Source organism: Adiantum capillus-veneris, chromosome 13, assembly GCF_014529385.1.
Source record: "Adiantum capillus-veneris isolate H3 chromosome 13, ASM1452938v2, whole genome shotgun sequence".
Taxonomy (NCBI): domain Eukaryota; kingdom Viridiplantae; phylum Streptophyta; class Polypodiopsida; order Polypodiales; family Pteridaceae; genus Adiantum; species Adiantum capillus-veneris.
This window is the reverse complement of record NC_140943.1, coordinates 148,632,557-148,647,465: the sequence shown is the minus strand read 5'-3', so window position 1 is coordinate 148,647,465 and position 14,909 is coordinate 148,632,557. Positions and strand designations below refer to the sequence as shown.

General features: G+C 37.3%; 1 long non-coding RNA gene across 1 annotated transcript; it reads left to right on the top strand.

Annotated features, from left to right (window-relative positions):
* Positions 1-10,213: 10,213 nt before the first annotated feature.
* On the top strand, positions 10,214-11,438 carry LOC147445062 (uncharacterized). Its single transcript, XR_015190136.1, has 3 exons — positions 10,214-10,255; positions 10,372-10,494; positions 11,231-11,438. It is a non-coding gene; the product is annotated as an uncharacterized LOC147445062 (long non-coding RNA).
* Positions 11,439-14,909: the final 3,471 nt, after the last annotated feature.

The window sequence follows — 14,909 nt, the reverse complement described above, 5'->3', positions numbered from 1 at the left end:
TGGCAAAATTCTGACTCAACATTTGCTTCAGATTTACAACCTCATGAGTGTTCTTTTTGCCAATTAGTATGTCATCGATATATAACACAAGAAGAATAAATGATCTATCATTGAGGTTCCTCGTGTGTAAGTAGTGAACCGTGTGATTCCGCTTAAATTTATGAGATTTGTATGAAAGTATCAAATTTTTAATACCCTTTCTTGAAAACTTAATTTAAGTTGTACCATGCTTTCTTGAGCTTACATACAAGTTCTTTGGCTTAACAAAACCCTTCAAGTTGGTTCATGTACATAGTTTTTTTAAGATCTTGAATTTTCACATCCATTTGGACTAATTCCAAGTCCTTTATAGCAATTAGTATAAGTACCATACACAAAGTAGTCATCTTGACCACATGCAAAAAGATTTAAATCTACACCTTATGGTTGCTTGAAACCTTTAGCTACGAGTTTAGCCTTGTACTTGAGCTTTGGATCTCTTGACATACTTTTTTTTGTAAACCCATTTGCATAGTACTGTTGTTTTGCTTGCAAGGATCTAACCAATTCCCAAGTTTCTTTATTGATTTTTGAATTGTGTTTTGATTGCATCGTTTTGTTGTTATCATCCATTTGCATGGCTTCTTGGGGGAAAAAAAGGGTTCTCTGTAGTCAATCAGCATGAATAACCTACACTTGGCTAGAAATGCTTGTGGATTTGGGGGCCAAGTAGAGCGTCTCAATCCTTGAATATTGCTCTCAACTCTCTTTGGAGCGTTGCTAGTGGAAGGCTTCTCACTAGACTTGTGAATTTTGATCGAATCTAAAGCAACATCTTTGAATGTGACTCTCTTGTACTCTTACCTCTTTGATAGGCTTCTTATGCATCTAATTAATATGACATGCGAACTTTTAATGATCTCAAGAGATTTGGGGTGTCAAAGATGATAGCTCATCTCTCTATTTACACCATAATCAATGAAGGTATATTTGTGTGATTTTGGTTCAAGCTTTCGTAAAGCTCTTTTGGCACACATACATATGCTCCACAATCAAAAACATGTAAATGATCATAGTGTGCTTTTGTGCTAGACCATTATTCCTTTGGAATTCGGTAAGTCGATGGCATACTAAGTGATCTGTTTATAATGTGAACCGCTGTCAAAACAGCTTCGATCACTGTTGGCATCCAATACACACGATTCTAGAATTTTTATGCATAAAAAGAATTTGATCAACGAGTAAATATAATTTAAAATCATCAATTTAAAAGCTTCTAACCATATATAAATCACACATCACAATTGTACCTCCTCCCCCTTGTACATAGAGCTATTTTTTTACATAAAAGGGTAAAAAGCAATACACACATGCATATTAAGCATCTACACATGTGGTTCCATGCACTATAATATCACCACATAACCATAATCACAAAACAATCCCATCACTTCGATTAATTATATGCCATAACTTCACACTTATGTGTAAAATAAATCTTTCTTATTTTCGGATGCACACATGACACACAAGGTGGAGTGTTTGACCTTGTATCAATGCATCAGGCTCAACTTTATAACATATCACCTAACCACATTTCTTCACTGATGTGAGACTTATGCTAATAACTATGATGTAAAGAGAAATCCGTTTTATGCAAAATTGAGCATACGGCTCCAAGATATAACCATACATCAATACACGAGTTTATGGACATCAAGCAAGTGGAATCACCTCATTGAAACAATCCGTAAATCATATGCAAATTGTGATGACAAGTGATTATGGAGGATGTATTAGTGTGTCATTCATGTAAATGGAATGATTAGTGGGAGATTAGTGGAGAGCTTCATAAGGGACACCAATACACAATAATAGATGCAAAATAGGCTTGATTATTGCACACTGAACAAAGAGTACAAACTTGTATACAAGCTTGTTACATTGGCCTTGCCTTCTACATGTACATGCTTCTCATATACACAAGCTCTTTGGTGACACACACACCTCTTGCCGTCATAAACACACACATGTTCCACATGACTTCTACACTACTAGGGGGACTTTCCTATGGGTGTGATTTGCAACAAAATCCACAACCCCAATGTAGTGTAGTGCTTACACAGGACATCCTCCCCTCAAAACACACAAGACTGAGATGTACAATTTCCTCCCCTAAACATAGAGCGTAGGCATATAAATCTTCTCCTTGAATAAGTAGAGTTTGGAACACAAGAATCTCCAAAAAAATGGTGAGGTCACACAAATCCTACCCTACAACACAAATGAGTGCTTTAACAATAAGTGAATCTTTGTTTTTTATGATGTTTTCGTCTTCGTTGGAGTCATCAAAGTCATCATAAGAAGTCTTATCGATTATTGATTTTGCCTTTTTCCTTGACTTTGTTGTAGTGATTATTGCTACTTAAAGTTCTTGGTGGTTTGGTTGGATACCTACAACTTTTTTTGAGTGGTTGGTTTGTTATTAATTCTTAGAAGGGTTGATAGAAAAGCAATCTTTAGAGCGGTGGTTGTCTCTGCCGCCACAATGTATACACTTGAGGTTCTTTTTTGATACACCTTCCTTTGAAGAACCTACAACATATGCTCCTCCATTTGTGTTGCTATTGATGCCTTTCATTTTCTTCTCAAAAGCCTATAGAGAGTTTATAACATCCTCAAGAGAGGGTATGGGATCCTTCTCTTTGAGTACAATCACAATTTGTCTATACACTTCATTTGGGAGTGCTTTGAGAAGCATTGATTTACAACACATTGGATGTAAGTAAGTTGTGTGCATATGCTCTTAAGTTTGTTGACTAATGATGCTGTGTCTTCATTGGGTTCCATGGTTAGACTATAGAGATCCATTTTTGGAGAAATTTTTTAGTGTTTTGCTTTGGTTCCAATAAAAAAATTCTAGAACGTACCAGACATCAATTGCAGTGGTGCAAGAATCTAGGAAGTGCACGTAATTGCAAATGTAAGTGGAATGTCAAGTGCTTGTTCATTCCTAGTGTATTGATGCTCTTGTCTCCATTCTCTCACGTTGATCCAATGGTTTGACAATAGACCAAAGGTTTTTCTTATGAAACAACCCTTTAGTTTCGTCTGCCAAGTGTGAAAACCTTGGCCACTAAATTTTTTAATGTTCTTCTCTCCCCCCTTGGTGTCCCCCCTTTGTGCGGTGAGAGGAAGTTCTTACCTAAAAATTGAACAATGTCTAGTCTTGAAAATTTACATCAAAGCATCATCGTATGTGATGCTCGCATACATAGTTAATGTGTGCTAAAAAGAAAATTGTCACAAGGAAGTAACACACTTGTGGTTGGGACATTGGTCTTTTAAGCATGAGAGTTGGGAACCTTTAGAGTTGTTATGATATCAAAACCTTGAGCCCTTTGGATTGAATGCGACGTGAGAAGGTTGTTCCCAAGGGAGTGGGTAGAGGCTCAAGGTGATGTGGTGAGGAGAAGCTTTAGTGTGTTCAATGGGTGTCACTATAAGCATGGAAAAGGTAGCTTGCAAGGTTTGGCTCTCAAGTAGCTCCTAGGTAGCGGACAGAAGAGGCAAGGTAGCGGGGGCAGGCAGACGGGCAAGCGCGGCCACTCACCGAACGGGGTTGGCTAGCGAGTTGGCGATGCTCAAGATTGGTAAAAAATGGTTGAGTGGGAAGTTGTCGAATGACGATCAACCGTCAGTGCTTGAAGTCGCTCAGTTTCGTCCGGTCTATCCGATTAGACCCGACGAGATTTTTTTTTTTAATCAATTGAAATGGTTTGAAGTCCATTTGGTTGCTCCCAAACTTGACTGAATCTGGGCTAGTTAGAGACCAATTAACTTATCTAAGAGTTGGCTCCCACCTTCTTTTGTCCTCATAGACATACATATACACACAAGATTAAGGAGATAATTAGTGGCTCTAATCTTCACCAAATTGGGTACTTGAGGATTCTAATGGAAGCTAAAATTAGAGAATTTGTGTACGCATTCCAATGCAATTCAATGAGGTTTTATATTATGAGGAAAATCGAGCCAAAATTTACTATAGCTACTGAATAATTAGCAAAAATTGGACCGCTAAGGGCTCAATTCAAGCAACGAAAGAGTGTACTAGAGTGAAATTAGGCTATGATACTACTAATTAGGCATGTAATCTATCACAATAACTCAAGCAAGGGTAGTGACTCTAGGCATTAAGCCACAAACATGCCCAAAAGCAAGGGTTATTTGGCACTGAACTAAATGAAAAATGCAAAGAGCTTGCTTTGCAAATTGGCTAAGAGACAGTGCCAATGCAATCTAACATAGAGGGTTTATGACTAGGACCTAATTAGATAAGGATGTGCTAATCTAGTGATTAGCTTTGATAACACTTATAAGGACAAGTGATTATGGAGGATGTATTAGTGTGTTATTCATGTTAATAGCATGATTAGTGAGAGATTAAGGAAGAGCTTAATAAGGGACACCAATACACGATAACAGATGCAAAATAGGCTTGATTATTGCACACTAAAGTGAGAGCACAAATATTTGCTTTTATACAAGTTTGCCACATGGGTCTTGCCTTCTATACATGCTCTCATACATAGAAGCTTATCGGTGACACACACCCCTTGCCTTTATAAAGGCACACACATGTTCCACATGACTTCTAGACTAGAGGATTTTCCTATGGGGGTGAGGTGCTACAAACTCCACAACCCTAACATAAACTTCACATCAAATCCACAACCCCATATGGCACCCCTCCTTGGTAGCACACATATACATATATGCAATCTTGTATCAAAACTAATTAATAATTCACACTCTTATCATGAACGATGGTTTGAATACATTTATCAGCATGTATAATCAAGGTATTGATTTGGCTAAGTAGGGTAACTCTCAAATCTGGTAACCTACATATGGTAACTCTCAAATGAGGTTATCACCCAAAAATTTGGCCAATTGCAAAAAACAACAGGCTGTATTCTAACCATAACTATCAGGTGAAGCATATTATATTAGCGACCTCATTTTTCTTTAATGGGTTGAGATATTAAGCATTTGGTGACATAACGCATCATGTTTGATCTTTGGCCAAAAGAAACTCTTCTTCAAAGTAGCATAAGTTTTATTGTAAGTTGAATGATCTACAATAGGGATGCCATGGGACTCTTGCAGAATTTGAAGCTTGATATCTTCACTATAAGAGATTCAAAGATGATTGTTGAAGTAGAGATGACCATTCTTAACATAAAAGCCTTTGATTTGTCATTTCTGCTTCTCCATTTGTTTATTCAAGGTTAATAATTATATTTTCATTTTTAAGCTAAAACCATGAGCTCTTAACCGTAAGGATGTCTCACGACAAAGAGAAGAGCGACCAGCTATATCTTTTAATAAAATATGGTTTTAGTTGGTATCTTTTGTTCAAAAAGACCCACCACCATCCTTTTCATAATGATTAGAAATTTCCTAAGCAAAACATTAAAGGCATAGTTAATTGATGGAAATCACCCTCGTAAGGGCATTGAGCTCACATCTACTATAGCCCAAATAAAACTTTTAGAGTCTCCCTCAATTCACAACATAGAGGAATCCCCAAAACATGGGAATGGGTAGAGTACATTAAAGAAAAACATTAAAGGCATAGTTAATTGATGGAAACCGCCCTCGTAAGGGCATTGAGCACACATCTATAGCCCAAATAAAACTTTTAGAATCTCCCTCAATTCACAACATACAAGAATCCCCAAAACATGGGAATGGGTAGAGTCCTCCATTTGATGTATCATTGTAAAAACTCTCACTCATGGTTTGCATCTTGAACTCTTGCCTAGCTAGAGCTATATATCAAGATCAATCTATGCTAACGATCGCATCTACATGGCATCCTTGTTCTCTTATCAAACCCTGCAATAAAAGAAAATGTTCTTCTAGCATCTCCCCACCTTTGCAGTTGTCTGCCCCTCCACACGTTGACATCGTCTGTCCCTTGGGTCGATTCCTCGGCTCTCGTCCCCTCCTGCAAGGTGCTTCCTATCATTGTGCGTGAGCTACCTTTGCCTTTTCAACCCCACAGCATCTAGAGCAAGATTCAGGCATAATCAACCACAAAAGAAAAATTGAACCAACCTACTAGCTACATTGATGTCAATAAAAGCATTGAATTTCATAGATCCTTTTTGTAAAATTGAATAGCTCTTTTCAAATTTAGATTAGGTTTGAAACACAAAGCAAGATTTAATGATAAGTTCAAGCACGTCTACCTTTTATCGACTACATTCTACTCTATTTGGGTGTAGAATTCCAAAACCCAATCAATTAGTCCTTTTGATTCCAAACTTGAAATTTGTAAACTCCAAAGCAAATCCCCCCAGCCCCTTTCCCTTGCCTTGTTGTGCGAGCCACATGTGTTCCCACCTATGCCTACTACGCCTCCCTCCAATCTGCTATATGTGACCCATAGAAGGCCCTTTCAACCATGCACACGAACATGTATTGCAAGAAGTAGGAGGGCCCTTTTACAGGCCTTTTGGACCCGTTTGGACACCATGGCTCTTACTTAATTAGCATAGGATTATTGTAAGTGACCCACAAAGGAAAAAGCTCCAGTCCAATAAATATATGTTCTTTAAAAGACAAAATCTAGATCATCCATTGGATCACGTTTTTTTCAAGATTTAAATTTTCACAAAAGAGGCCTCTATGGATTACACTAAAAGAACTATTCGTTAAAAGAAGACTCGACTACATAGAATCATGTAAAGATTTTGTTTGTAGCATGTATCTTCTTATTAAAAAGAAACAGGCTTTGTTTGGACTCATTGCTATTATTTTTTGTCTTGCACCTTTAGATACACTACTTGATGCTTGCATTTGAGTGTGTTAGCTACATGCTTTACAAATGACCTTATTCATGTTCAAGGATGTAGAAGAAGAAGAAGCTGATTATTTTAACGTCGTAGGAAACCATCTCAAGAGACCTTAAAGATCTAGCCGACGAGGAGAGTTGAACTCAAGACCTGTTATTCAAGAGGAAAATGGCATAACCAATCTACCACACTTGGGTGGTAGAGAACTAGCTATATTCACCAATAATAATATGTTGCATACTATTTGTCAATACTTGAGGGGTGCGTAAAACATAAAACTTAATAGGCATATATATGTTTTTCAAGCAGTTTATTGCTTTTAGTAGTCCTCTAAGCTTGGAAAGTTTGATAATTGGATATAACCTATTCATAACCAAAGATGGCATCCTCAATCCAACAAAAAATGTTGCAAAATTTTAATTTTTGAGAATATATCTAATTGAAGAGACAAGTATCTCTAATCTACCAGATAAATGAATAGAAATGCTTCCTCTCAAACAATGGAAGAAATATTGAGACCAAGCTACTTTAGGCTAATTGGAACATGACTTGACTGTAAGAAAAAAAATAGGAAATACAAAGCGCTAATGTCTATGCATTCGACTATTTTGTCTTTGTTGCTCTTCTTGTGTTGATGTTTTATCGCTACCACTACTACTATTATCCATGATTTTGGTTGCAAAACAATTTTCAATGAGCTTAAGTTTTCTACACTCAAGGCATGCTTGCTAATTTTATTGGACGTAAAAGCAAAAGATAATATTTCTAGAATGGATACATAGCCCAAAATTCCTCCTTTTGAATTTGGGCTTCACTTATGGTGTACATAAGTTAAACTAGTTGTAGATGCCACCACAACCTCTACATGAAGAGATCTATTTGTGTACACCATAAGGGGGATTAAAATACACCTCAAATTAGCAAAATGAAAAGGTAAGATGTCCAAAATGAAGAGATAATCTTAAAAATTTCTTCTTGAACTTGAACTACTCTTGCCCTTCTCTCTTATTATATCTTACAGCATTCTTAACACTTAAGAATTATTCTAATGTTAGTATCTAGATTCCTTATACTCACACAAAATGTCACCTTAAATATAATAGATATAAAGCCATACATTGCCAAAGAAATAGCTATGTTTGCATGCAATACTTTTTTAGTTCTGCATATTGATGACTAGAGAAATAATCAATAGACACAAAAGAGATGGCACAAAGTAGAAACTTTAGCTTTTATTTTTTTCCTCAAGATATTCCACAATTTGTTAGAATTGGAAAAGGTAATGAGAGTAGCATTCATAATCAGAGAAATACACGATGGATGCGGTAGACTTGAAACAAAAGAGGACCTAGACTTGATTCGGCAAAACAACTGGAAAAACTAACTCAAAGTGTATACAAGTCAAGCCCTTTATGAGAGTTCCTTGACATCTCCACTTTAGCTTTGTTACCTATTCCCTCATTTCTCAAGTCCTTGCGTCATTCTGAGAAGTAATGGCCATGAGACCACTAACAAACATTTATATGTGCATCCTTTCTTATTCTAGCTCTTGAGTTCGGCAACTTCCTCGTTCTGTTCTGATTTTGAGGTGCCCACCATGGCAGAATCTTCCACTCAATTCATGAACGAAGTTGTAAAATTCATCGTTATTGTATCATACGAAGCTACAAGCTTCTCATAGGCTCTGCACTGTTCTAGTTTGAATTCCTCTAGTCTTTGAAGTTCGACTTGGTTTTCATTGTCTTTCTCATTGAGCTTTTTGATGTCCTCATATACCTCTTGGAGGTCCTTTCTAGTTTATCCTTCTCCTTGTGCAAAGCATCGTGTTCACTCTCTCTAATTCTATTACTTGGTTTTTCACGGAGTCTTTCTCTACTACCTTACCTTTATAAGTTGTTCTATAAGCTTTGAGTTCCCTTTCACTTGTGTTGATTACACTGTGATGGTATACAAATTGATATTGCAATTGTTGCATTGTTTCTTCTAGGTTGAACTCTTTTTTAGCTCCTTCTCAAATAGTCCTCTCTCTAAATCATCCATTTTCTCTTGAATAAAGGTAGTATCCATTTTCTCTTGAGTAAAGGTGGTGGAGGGTCCTGCATTATGAGATGTAGTTGTTTCCTTGATTCTTGTAGGCCCTAGGGAGTAATGTTTTTATAGATCGATGAAAGGGTTGGGTTGTTAAGGATGCCTTCCTTATCTACCTTTTGCTTGGTAATTTTATCCATTGATTCCACTCTCCTCTTCAAATCCCTCTTGATTTTCTCTCTTTGTGCATTCATTTGATCAATCTCCTCTTGAAATTGCCTTTTTCTTTGTTCTTATTCTTTCCTATATCTTGCGACAAGTCCCACGAAATCAAGGTTGTCATCTTCATCAGTTTGCTTCTTCTTGGACTTCTTCTATGCCATGACAAATTTTCTTTTTTCAGCTCTCTTTAGTGTAGCTTTCATTCGTTTCGTGGCTTCTGTTTGTGATACTATTATTTCTCAAGCAACTTCTCTTCCTCCATTGACTTGGTGCCCTCACCTGTGCTCTCTAGAGATTCTACAGTTATGAACATCTAGAGGCCTCTCCTTGGAATCTTCATTAGAGGTGGGCTCTTTGTCATCATCTACTGGAGCTTGAGAGCTTGATCCTTAGGTGACTTTCTTGGTAGGGGTGGTGTCCAACCCTTTCATTTTTTTGGCATGATGCTTGAAATTTGGATCTCACAATTCCTCATAGCTAGTCTTGTAATCATAGGTCCTAATTCATGTAGGATTGGTACTTCTTACTGGCCTTTAAGTTACCTTCTATGATTGGACCATGTAGATAGCTGACAAAATTGCAACAAATCACTCGGTGTTCAGAGAATCCAATGGCCATAACCACAGCAATGTGTTTGAGCAATAGAATGTACCTAGTTGGCTTTGAGATATGGAAATACTAAGATATGAGCCATAGTATCATCTGTCTCAAGGAACAATAAATCTTTGTAGATGAATTCTTGTCCCTTCAACCTTACAAATTCTCTATCACTATCACCCTTCATGGTATTTGTAAGTAGGTTGTATCTTTCTATAAGTATGTGTAGTGCCTTTGTAATGTTTTTGTTGTAATCATTACCAAAATTTGGGCTCTATCCTTGTCGATCAAGGTAGCTTCTTTGTTGTATTGAATTGTGCTCATGAGATCATGTGCTCTCTTGAAGTCCATCCTATATGGTGGTAACTTGAAGTACAAGTCGAGCTAAATAGACTTGGCTGCTTTGAGCACTTCTTTTTGGCAGTGTAGTTGCCATAAATCTTAAGATAATATAATGTCTTTGACCTCTTTGCATTTTTATCTTGGAACTTAACAATGAGCACATTGGTTTTGGCAGCTGTGTCCACGCTTGCAAGGATCCATTATGTCAAAATGAGAAAAAGGTATACCCATGGATCACGATTCAACTTTTGTGTATGATTTGGATCATCGATTAGGAGTTCAAGTTCTTTCTTTTGCAATTTTTAGTGATTTGGATAGAAATTTTGGCTTTGACTAGGGTTTTGACTTTTGGACTTTGGAGAGATGATGGAATTTGCATGTAATCATTCTCTAGATCAAATCATCCGTTTCTGGTTTGGGGTGGAAAATGGATCACGATTCAAATTTTTTGGCCAAAGTGGTAAGACTCGTGCACTTGCTTCTAGCATCATCTTAACCCTATTAGAGAAGTCAAGTGCAACTTTGAACCAAAAAAAAAACTTAGTCCCATTTCTGTGTTTCAAGCCATACTTCTACGTTTTTTGCATTAACTTCATTTGTTGCTCTCCTTTTGCCCATGATTGGACCACTTTACTTTTTCCAAAGCTGAGTTTCCTTGATACCCTTATGTAGGTGTGTTAGAGTTCCACCTGTACCAGTTTTTAGCTCAGCAATTGGGCTCCTCAATGGGTTGATAGGATGTCAAAAATTTAGTGGTTTTTCCAGCAATTCTAGCAATTATTAGTGTTATTAAGGGTTTGTTTTATGACTTGGTGGCTTTCTTGACTGGTTGTACCCTACTTGGACCAAAAAGAAATTTTCCTTTGAGTGATGTCTAGGTACATGAATCGCAATTCATGTTCGTTTACCAAATCTTCAAAGACTTATACCATGTGATTCTTGGGCCTTGGAGATTAGTTCTCACTAGTGTGATCCTAGTTTTAGGGAGTTGAGTCTACGATTGCGCCCAAATTCCCAGTTATTTTCTTAGTGTTTTAAATTTTAGAACTCTTGAGGTGGTTTTTCCTTGGGTCACATCAATGATTTACCTTTAAAAGACTTTCTTCTTGTTGTTTGTGTATTGATATTTTCATTATGTTGAGGTACATGGATGAAAATTTATGTACTTACAAGGTTTTGAAATCTGTTTTTCGCAGTTTAGGGGCATTGTCATGGGCTTTCTACTGATGCTACATGAGCCAAACTTGGATGTTCCTAACCCTATCATGCTGGAATTTCCCTTGTGGTTTGTATCCATCTTGTGATGGACCTAGACCATACTGCTTGTGTATGTAATATATAAGGACCATTCATGTATAATCTGGTGGTTGATGATGTCCTGTGTACTCCGTAGAAAGTAGTAGAAAAAATGCAACTTACACTAGCACAAAAGCTCTCTCTCTCTCTCTCTCTCTCTCTCTCTCTCTCTCTCTCTCTCTCTCTCTCTCTCTCTCTCTCTCTCTCTCTCTCTCTCTCTCTCTCTCTCTCTCTCTCTCTCTCTCTCTCTCTCTCGCCAATGAGAATGCAAATGAGCTTGGTCAGGCCCCTTTTTGCCTATATCTATACCACTTACTCGGAACTTAATTTGTGCTTTCCAGTTTGTTGGCTTTCTTTCCTCATTTACTACCTCACCTACGACTTAGACAGTTCACAATTTTGGTGATCGATGATGATTGCATATCATCATTTTGACTGTTCCGTGCCAGATTTGGTTGAGCTCAAATTTTGCCATCCTCCAATTACTTCCATATTGTTCATGTTTGGAATGCTTGCTTCGTAAATTTGTCATTTGATTTCCACTTTTTATTTTGGGATTTTTGGTGATATTTGTTGATTATTTATTATCACTAGACACAAAAATAGAAAATCAACTTGAAATTTATTATTATTGGCCCAAAAATTAGCCAAAATTATGCTCTCGCTTCCTAATTAATCTAACTCTTGATGTTTTTTTGGGGATAGAGATTTAGCTTTATTTGGCCCTATTATGTGAATGAAGTCAATGCACAAGGTAACACTATGCAGTGCAAGAAGCCCTGCGTCTTGAGCAATGAGCTCAGATGTTTTTGTTGGCCAAGCTTCTTTATTGGGGTCCTATTTAAAAAGGAATATCTCCAGCGGATATTGTGTTGTTTGATGGTCAAATTTGAGTGATGAGCTCAGATGTGTTTGTTGGCCAAGCTTCTTTATTGGGGTCCTATTTAAAAAGCAATATCTTCAGTGGATATTATGTTGTTTGATGGTGAAATGATTTGGCAATTTAGTGTGGCATCAAGGTTGGCTCTCCATATTTGTTTGACTCTCCGAGCCTATGGTTGTTCTCACAAGGGTGGTATCATGCCAAGAGTTGCAAGGTGGGTTGTTACAATGTTGAATACAACAAGGTTTTGTGGTAGGGATTGGTTGTAGTTTGTTTATGGGAACCCAAATATGTCTAATTCCTTGCATACTTGAAGTTGTTGGCTATGGTTGTCATGGAGTTGAGTAAGATATTTTGTCTTGAAGTATTGGCCATTCTTAGTCTATGGTTGCCATAACTTCTTTTGTTCGACCATTACTGATAAACTGGAGGGAACACGTGGACCACATCGGTGTAGCTTTGTAGGTTTTCGTGCAAGGTACTACAAGAACTATGGTTTCATTGATGTCTTTGTCTACCTTGATGTGGAATTGATGTGGGCATTGATGACCTCCAATAGTAATTTTGACATTGGCGCATCCTATACTTGACATTATGCGTTTGTTTGTAGCTTTGAGAATGAGGTGTTGTTCGGCGAGGGGGTGGAGTGGTCCTCTTGTGATAGATGGTGTAATTTATCATGTTCGCTCTTGCCCTTGTGTCAATTAATGTGCGTTCAATGATTTTATCTAGAAGTGGCACGTTCATTTGTACATCGGTGTCGCCCAGCCATTCTATTGATGATTGAATCACTTGAATTGGTGGTGGTAGTAGCTCTTGTGTGATTTCGTCATGTACCCGAACCTTCCTTTTGAGGTTTTTGAGCCTTGCTTTCTCTTTCGCTTCTCAAATTTGTAGCAATCTATCCATCTTTTGTTGACGGGCTCCATGTGCTTGTGTCAACATTGCTTGGGTGAGAGGTAAGTGGTACTTCATCTACTAATCCAATTAGACATTTCTTCCTCGACTAGTGTAGTAGCAAGTTTAATGGCACCACTTGATGATATTTCTCGAATCAAAAATGGTCCATTGTCCCGCTTCTTCAATTTATGAGCATGTTGTTTCAGTGTGTTTACGAGGACGTAGTCACCCACTAAAAACTCTTTGCTTTTTATATTTTGGTCATGAAATTCTTTCATGCATTGTTTTTTTGCATATATATTGCAACTGTCTGTACTCTTGTCTCATCAAGGGTTTCAAGTTGATCAAGACATTTAAAAATCTCATGTCGAGTCCACTCAAGTTGTTTGGCTATTCATTGAGTGGGGATTAAAAACTCCAAAGGTATAGTAGCACTCAATCCAAAGAGCATGTTAAACGGTGTTGTCCCTATGGAAGTTTTGATTTCCACTCGATAGCCCATATGGAAAAATGTAATTTTTGATTCCAATTTGTATGTGTCACTGACAATCTTGGTGAGTATGGTGCACAAGATTTTGTTGATGCTCTATCTATTTTACCAAGGGTCATATGGTGTCAATTTTTTATGAATTGCTAGAAATTCATTCAAGAGACATTTGATCATTTCAAAAAGTGTATCCCTTGATCACTAACTATGTTTATTATTAGCAAGCCATATCTTGTAAATATATTTTTATACAAGAATTACGATGTCATTTGTGTATCATTTTTTTGTGTAGTCTTGACTTCTACCCATTTTGTTAGATAACCAATACCCACAATGATAAACTCGGGAAGTGTACGGTATGCTAGCGGGTCTATGGGTCCTATGTGTATCATTTTTTTGTGTAGCCTTGGCTTCTACCGATTTTGTTAGATAATCAATTGCCACAATGATGTACTTGGGAAGTGTACAATATGCTAGTGGGGCTATGGGTCCTACAAAATCAATTCCCCACTTAGCAAAAGCTCTTACTCCCATCATTGGTCCTAGTAACATCTCATCTTTTTTAATTCGTATTTTAGTTTATTTTGACATTCATCACACCGTTTGACATAGGCTTCGATATCCATGTGCAGTGTAAGCTACCAAAGCCCTATAGCTATGATTGTTTTGGTCGTGGTTTCAACAAAGAAATGACCTCTTGCTTGTCCAATGTGCTTGCACTGTCGATGTGCTTGCACAAGGATGGGGTAAAACTCACTTTTTGTGGTGCACATCTTGAGATACCCATCTCTCTCGCATATGTAGAAATGATTTTAGATGATCTCAAACTCTCAAGCTTCTGTCTCAATGTATTTTTGTATAATTTACTAACTCCTTCGGGGAATGTTTGAGTTTCCAAGTAATGGACAATGTATTTCCTTCATGCAGGTGCTGCTATAACTCAAAACATGGGTACAAAGTCATGTGCCTTTGGAGTACAAGAGGTTTCACAGATCTTGACATATTCATAAATAGTTCTACACATATAGGGCTAGTACACTCCTAGTTTCATCAAGCATTGGTATTTTTGTTTAGATTCATTGTGAAATTTTATGCTTTTAAACATGTGTTTGAGTTAGGTAAGCTTATTGTTCCCCTGGTTCAGTGCATAAGTGCAAGATTTGGTCAATGCCTTGTTTATAGAGATACCCTACTAATCAAAAGAGAGATCTGCTTTTCTCAATCTCTTGTGGGTCATACTTCGTAAGTTCATTGCCTTGAGCTAAAAGAGGAATCAATCACTTACTTCATTTTGGCACCATTTCAATGT